General features: G+C 36.5%; 1 protein-coding gene across 1 annotated transcript in view; it reads left to right on the top strand.

Annotated features, from left to right (window-relative positions):
• Positions 1–7911, top strand: part of gbe1b (glucan (1,4-alpha-), branching enzyme 1b) — a 197868-nt gene that overhangs the window by 22474 nt on the left and 167483 nt on the right. The window lies entirely within an intron of this gene.

The following is a 7911-nucleotide window of genomic DNA, read 5'->3' as shown; positions in this document are numbered from 1 at the left end:
CAATAGTTCCTTGTGAACAAGCAAGTTTCTCGTGAGCACACAATAGTTTTTCGTGAGCACACGATAGTTTCTCGTGAGCAAGCAATAGTTTCTTGTGAGCAACAATAGTTTCTTGTGAGCATGCAATAGTTCCTTGTGAGCATGCAATAGTTCCTTGTGATCAAGCAGGTTTCTCGTGAGCAAGCAATAGTTATGAGCATGCAGTGGTTCCTCGTGAACTATTGCTTGCTCACAAGAAACTGTTGCTTGCTCACGAGAAACTATTGCACACTTACAAAAAACTTGCTTGCTCACGAAAAACCTGCTTGCTCACGAAAAGCTTGCATGTTCACAAGAAACTATTGCATGCTCACAAGAAACTATGCTTGCTCACGAGAAACTTGCTTGTTCACGAGGAACCATTGCATGCTCATAACTATTGCTTGCTCACGAGAAACTTGCTTGTTCACAAGGAACTATTGCATGCTCACAAGAAACTATTGCTTGCTCACGAGAAACTTGCTTGTTTATGAGAAACTTGTACACTCACAAGAAACTATTGCTTGCTCACAAAAAACTTGCTTGTTTTTCGTGAACATGCAATAGTTTCTTGTGAACAAGCAATAGGTTCTCGTGAGCATGCAATAGTTTCTTGTGAACAAGCAATAATTTCTCCTGAGCATGCGATAGTTTATCGTGAGCATGCAATAGTTTCTTGTGAACAAGCAATAGTTTATCATGAGCAATCAACAGTTTCTCGTGAGCATGCAATAGTTTCTTGTGAACAAGCAATAATTTCTCATGAGCATGCAATAGTTTCTTGTGAGCAAGCAATAGGTTCTCGTTAGCAAGCAATAGTTTCTCGTGAGCAAGCAATAAGTTCTCGTGAGCAAGCAATAGTTTCTTGTGAGCAAGCAATTATTTCTTGTGAGCAAGCAATCGTTTTTTGTGAACATGCAATAGTTTCTCCTGAGCATGCACTAGTTTCTCATGAGCAAGCAATAGTTTCTTGTGAGCATGCAGTAGTTTCTTGTGAACAAGCAATAATTTCTCGTGAACAAGCAATAATTTCTCATGAGCATGCAATAGGTTCTCGTGAGCAAGCAATAGTTTCTCGTGAGCAAGCAATAAGTTCTCGTGAGCAAGCAATAGGTTCTCGTGAGCAAGCAATAATTTCTTGTGAGCAAGCAATAGTTTTTTGTGAACATGCAATAGTTTCTCCTGAGCATGCACTAGTTTCTCATGAGCGAGCAATAGTTTCTCGTGAGCATGCAGTAGTTTCTTGTGCGCACACAATAGTTTCTTGTAATCACACAGTAAGTTTCTCGTGAGCATGCAATAAGTTTCTCAGTTTCTTGTGAGCACAATTTTCTTGTGCGCACACAGTAGTTTCTCTTAAACGAGCAATAGTTTCTCATGGACACAATAAGTTTCTCTCATACACGCAGTAGTTTCTCATGGACACGCAATACGTTTCTTGTGAGCATGCAAACGTATCTTGTGTGCATGCAAAAGTCTGTGTATTTTTTATTTTTGCAAAGGTCCCGTTAGAGGCTCCGTAAACGTTTGGATGGTACTGTATCCCTAAGAAACTAAGAATTAAGAGTTTCTGGTGTAAAACCTGACTAATTTTACAGAGCTAATATTTTAAAACCCAAAAACTGTCCATAAATTATAAAAAGTGCTCCACACGGCTCCATGAAAGTGAAACAATGGGTCCGTTTACAGGCCCAAGTCAAGAAAGCACCCGACCACAACTCTATGATATGGCTTGATGGTTTTCCCCCTCATTTTGGTATCAACGGCAAGAAAACTGTCTGTCTACTCGCATAGTTATGTTTTAGCACACCTCTCCCTAACAATCTGCCTCAAGCAAACACCACTAAATGTGTAGTTTACCTTAACCCTACGGGTAAAATCAACCGTGAGCGAGCCTGGGGTCCATTCAGCCACCCAGAGCACGTTTCAAAAATCAAAACACGTTCACGGGACATTTGTTTCGAAGGTGTCCTGGACCTAAATGGACAAGACCCAAGGGTTCCGCTTGACCATGCCAGGCCTGTCAGCTCTTCAGGCTTAAAGTTCACATTGAGGATGCAGACATATTTTGGCTATTCAGACTGGAACAGCTTGCCCTCTACATCCTTGGGCACCATCCAAAAGCTTTGGCCTCTTCTTCAACCCATCAACATCTCCAGCAGTGGACCTAAAGGGGTGTTCTGGTTGATAATTCTCCATACTGTTGGATTCTACTAGCCGTTTTTAGATTTGTTGGTAATTGCTGCTCATTTGCAGAAAGTTGAGCTCAGCTTCATGGCATCAGTAGTGCTCATGCCGCCGGAAACCACCAACTCTTATTGAAAACGAATGAGTTCCAGTTGTTTTATCGCCGAAAATTGCCCTGTGTGTGAATGCTGTAGGCGTTTGACAGACCACTGAGAGCTTAGCTGTTTAGATTCGGCATTTAATTCTTGTAGCGACGGCATCCAACCAGGGAATCTGATAAGCAGCAGGTGGCAAAGGGGATCTTAAATGCTATTGATTGTTTTGAAGAATGAGAATTAGCCATAAGGTGTTCTCTAGTGTGTTGTGAACACTTGCGTTTCAAAAGCAGATGTTAAGTCACTGCTAATGTAGAGCTGTGAAAAAGAAGTATTGGTTGTTCGCAAATAAACAAGTAAAGCTCAAGAGCTTGTTTCTTTTTTAGCCCTGAAGTACCTCAAATGACGTTTATTAAGACAGACTTTTGCTTTTGTGGTGTTAAATGTCACGGCCGTTTTCAAAAACCTTCTACAAAGTAGAAAGAAGTATGGCATCTTTAACAGAGCAGGATCAGGGTGGGTTTAAATGCTTTTAGTAGAGCTTTTCTATGTAACACATGAGAATAACATTACTGTAATTACAGGGCCTAAGTGCTTAATATATAATACAGTTTACATATACGGGATGAGACCAAAAAAAAAAAAAAAAAAAAAGAGATATATGAAAACTAAGAATTCAGAATAAAACAAATAACTTAATTGTGAGAATTAACTGATTGAACAGAATTGTAAGAAAGGCTTTTTTCTCAGAATTTTCTCTACATAGCCATTATATTCTGACAACTAATCTCTGTGTGTGTGAGTCTTTTTACTATATATGTATATATATATATATATATCGTATTGATTGAAGGCTTATTGCAGCTCAACAGCAGTTGGTGAGCTGTTGTTCAAGTGTGTTTTTGAAGTCAGTAATATGTGTGGATATTTTTCTCCCTAACAATGTGTTTCTTCACAGCGTCTCTGTGCTTTTGTACCCCACACCCAGACATTAGCTGTCAAAATGGAATGGCTTTGCAGAATCGAGCAAGGAGGTGTTGACTGACTCCACACTTCCTTGATTTGTCTGAGCAAGATCATGTCGGATGCATCTTCCTGATGAGATGGTCTGTGTTGATGTGCCATTTTAGGGTATAGGTGCCTATAGAATTGTAAGTAGTCTGTTACAGGAATTTGAGATAGGGAGTTTGAGGTCTGGAAGTGCCTGAAGAATAGAGTGACCTCAAAAAGGTCACTCATAGCTTATTGTTAGCACATCAGGTGATTGCTTTATCCACTTCTAGCTGATATTGTGCTGTATTGTCAGGAACTCTGCTGTAGAGTTGGATATATGACTGAAATCTTATCACAGTATGAGTAATTTTATATCACAGTATTCATATATGCAATACGGTTCAAAGGTTTGTGGTCAATACTTTTTAAAATTATCACCAAGCTCACCATGGCTGAATTTACTTGATCAAAAATACAGTAAAAGCAGTAATATTTTGTAATATTAGTGCAATTTAATATAACCATTAAAAAAGTAAAAAAAAAAAAAATATATAAAAAAATAAATAAAACATGCACTGTAAACAAAATCTGTAGAAATTACAGTATTACTGGCAGCTGGTTGCCAGTAAATTACTGTAGATTTAAATTTATGCTATTTACTGGCAACAGTTTGTTCAAAGTTAATTGAACATTAAACATTAACAAGTCTTTATCTTTACAGAATAAAACTAAAATAACAGCCTCATGCAAAGCATTCTGGGAACCACAATCTGAAGGAAAAAAACAGAAAAAGGTTGATGAAGGTTTCTGGTTCCCAGAATGCTTTGCAGTAGGTTGTTATTTTATAGTTTTATTCTGTAAAGACAAAGACTTGTTAATGTTTAATGTTCATTTAACTTTGAACAAACTGTTGCCAGTAAATAACATAAATTAAAAATCTACAGTAAGTTACTGGCAACCAGCTGCAGAACTACAGCAAATTTTTTACAGTGTGGGTCATTGACGTATAAGGATTTTCGACTGGCCAATTTTAAAATACAAAATATAATAATATCAATTGTAATTGTTCAAACATTAAGAATGTTGTGTACATAAAAATTAAAATAAAACATTTTAATTAAGTGATTTTAGTGTTTTTTTTTTTCCATCTAGAATTTCTAAATGTGTCTAAACATCTAGAATGTCATGTGGTGCGACCATGATTTATATTAGCATTAATTCATTTCCTTAACACACTTAACATTTTTGTTTTGGAAACAAATGGTTTGCATTTTTGTTCTATGATTTCAGAGTTGCCTTCTTAATAGTTAGTTAGTTATTTTTCCTGTAAATTGCGTAAAACTGATTAATTTTTTTTAAAAATACCATTTACTTAAGCTTACTGTAGCAGTGATTTATATTTCAATCATAGAAATGGGATTTAAATTTTTTATTTATTTAATACAGTTATTGCTATTATTGGTCGCACCACATGATGAGTGGTCGCTCCAAATGACACAACGACCTTATATCATTAAAAATGTATTTAAAGAGATGTGTAAAAAGTGCAGCACATGGCATTAACTGCAGACATTTCTTTAGCCCCAGTTATTTCTGAACTTTGCCCAATCTTGGCTGCTCAATTGCCCCCTCACCGGGAGTTTGATTAACAGGCAATCTGACCAATCATGATGCCAATTCTGTCATTTTGCCCAACAAAACAGACAGGAGAGTAGATTAACGTTGCTAGTCTTAAACTTGAAAAATGCTGTGTATTGACAAATTTTTACTATTGAAACAAGATACCTTCTGATGTTCATTCATGTTTATTTTGTGCTATAACTAGCAAAGATGAAGAGATGATCGATTCATGTGCCGCTTGAACTGAGGCGCTATAGCAATCTGCCCTGACATATTTAAGAGCCACAAAACACTATTTGTTGTTTGAATTTCTTAAAAAAAAATGACAAAATTTGAACTTTGAGACTTTTTTTCATACCAATAGTAACCTGCTCTGTCTTGTATGTTGGTGCGTTGTTGGTGTCCTCTTTGTTCTGTGATGAGAACACGATGTGTGGAATAAAAGTGCCATGGTTTGTCGGACGTAACTAAGGGTGGTGGGTCTTTGCGAAAAGTCAATTTAGAGTAGCAGGAGGTTGCTGGCTCAGGTTCTGAGATGACAACATGGACATTTTTCTTACAGTAGAAAATGACACCTGGAGTTTGTGATTGACTGCAGGGTCAGAATTAACATGCTGCCTATGGCAAGCATTTATTTTACTTTGCTTGGCAGAGGAATCTTGTAACATAGATTAAAATAGTTATTAATAAATCAATCAATCAATCAATAAAAAATACTAATAAATGCATAATTACCTAACTAAAATGCTCTAAATTATTTTCCTGCATTTTTCCTCATATTGTATTCCTCAGATTGTAAGATTAAACATAAACAGCCTGAAATGCATAAAAATCTATTCCAAATGACACTAAAATAGAGTATTTTATGTATATAAACCATCAATTGAATATAAAAGCACAAAAACTGCCAATCCGGGACATATATCTACAGTATAATAGAAAACACTCTGCAGTGGTCACACCACATGATATTTTAAATTCAGTCAGAAGTTAAAAGCACAGAATTGCCCACCTAAACAAAATAAGCTTGCTTCCCACAAAAGGTTACTATGAAATTTGTAATAAAAATAAATGCTTGTAGTAACTTTTTTTTTTTTTTGGTCATACCACATGATATCCAAATGTGATAACTACGTACCAGCTGTTAAAAAAAAGAGTTGAAAACCTGATTGATGCTTCCATGGGTCCTTGGCAGATTGGTGTATGATGCAACGTCCTATCTTAGAATGGATTTTAACATAAAAGTCGCAAAATGATAGTTTCTGGATGTGGTCGCACCACATAGTATTTCATAAAATTGACATCATCGGACAAAGTTAGTTTGTATATTATGATGGAAATATAATTACAAATGCTTCAATTTTATACAGGATTACAAAACACTTTGGAAAGCATGTAGAAAATTAATCTGAAACAATTTAGGGTAATCTCAAATATGTTTAAAACAACAGTTATGGCCGGATGGTCGCACCACATGATATTTTGACAGTTTGAACAGAAAAATTACAAATAAATTATGTTTTTTTTAAAGTTAAAGTTTATGCATTTAAACTAATGTTTAACCCTTAAATGCATGAATGTTTTGCCAATCATTATTACATATTCGGGTTTTTAGCGACCCGGACCTATATCCAGCATGGATGGATCTCTGACTTCTGCAATAGCAAGAAACTCTCTTGATTACAGAAGAATAAAATAAAGCATATTTTGTTACCTTTTGAAACTTAGAAGGGTTCAATTTGAGCAGATGATTGTACCATCGCCTCATCAAAACTATAATTTTCAATGACTTCAAAGTCAATATTTTGATCGCTGACAGCTTATTCACCACATCCACCACCAAATAACAGTGGCATTTATATTTTATTGCATACAGTAATTGCTCTGCAGTAAAGCCATTCAAACCAGTTCAATTTTTGCTAATCATATTCTTTTGCTTTATGCCTGCGATATTTATGAGTGAAACATCATGTCATTACTGTCCATCATACAGTGCCACCTTGAGGAATAAAGGTGAATTGCACGTATTCAGTCATCAGTTATTTACATATTTTTGCGCACACAGAAAATATACTTACACTATTACACACTTCAGGTCTCTAGCGACCCTATACACTTTTTACAAAAACGTAATCAGAAAACATATTGTTTAATATTTAATTATTTTTTCTTGTTATACTGTTTATAATGAATAGATTGAGGAATACTAAGAAAGGTGATGTCAAACTTAAAAAAAAAATGAAGGAGCGAGAGGGTAGTGAATGATGTCCCGGGTCGCTAAAGAAAAAAATAAATGCTCAATGGTGTCACGTCATTGAGTCATATATTATTTATCAGTGTTGAAAACAACTGTGCTGCTTAAAGGGGTCCTTTTATGCTCTTTTGCAAAGTCTTTATTTTGTTTTGGGGGTGCACTAGAACATGCTCTCATGCTTGATGGTTCGAAAAAGCATTATTTTTCACATAATTTACATTATTACTAATCGAGGCACGAATGGCTCCATTAGTTCTGGGTTTGGAGAAAGGCCCACCTTCCGAATAACGAAATGTCTTGTGATTGGTTAGCAGTCCCACTGCGTTGCGATTGGCGAACAGCTTAGACGCTCCTTCCTAAAGCAGAAAGTTCCATGTACAACTACGCAAGCAAGAATAAAGTGATTCTTACGTTTTAAATTTGGATATTTTTCTTACAAAAACACATCGGATCGCTAAAGGAGGCTTTTACTGACACTCTCTGCTGTACACGTCAATGGCGCGGCTCCAGCAAGGCTACCGGAGCAGTTCGCGGACACTTTAGTTAATGCTTGTGTTTATATGAGCCGCCCTGCGGCTCGCTTTCAAGTGAAGCTAGCATATTTTTGATCAAGGAAAAGTGAAGTGGGGGGAGTACAGAGCCTTGTGGCACACCTTTGTTGATGACCAGAAGGTGGGAGGTGAACTTCATCTGCCTTGTAGAAAATCGAGCAGCCGGCAGCACTAGGCTGGCTTCGTGCCCATA

The sequence above is a fragment of the Garra rufa genome, chromosome 14 (assembly GCF_049309525.1).
Source record: "Garra rufa chromosome 14, GarRuf1.0, whole genome shotgun sequence".
Lineage (NCBI taxonomy): Eukaryota > Metazoa > Chordata > Actinopteri > Cypriniformes > Cyprinidae > Garra > Garra rufa.
This window is presented reverse-complemented; position numbering and strand designations above follow the sequence as displayed.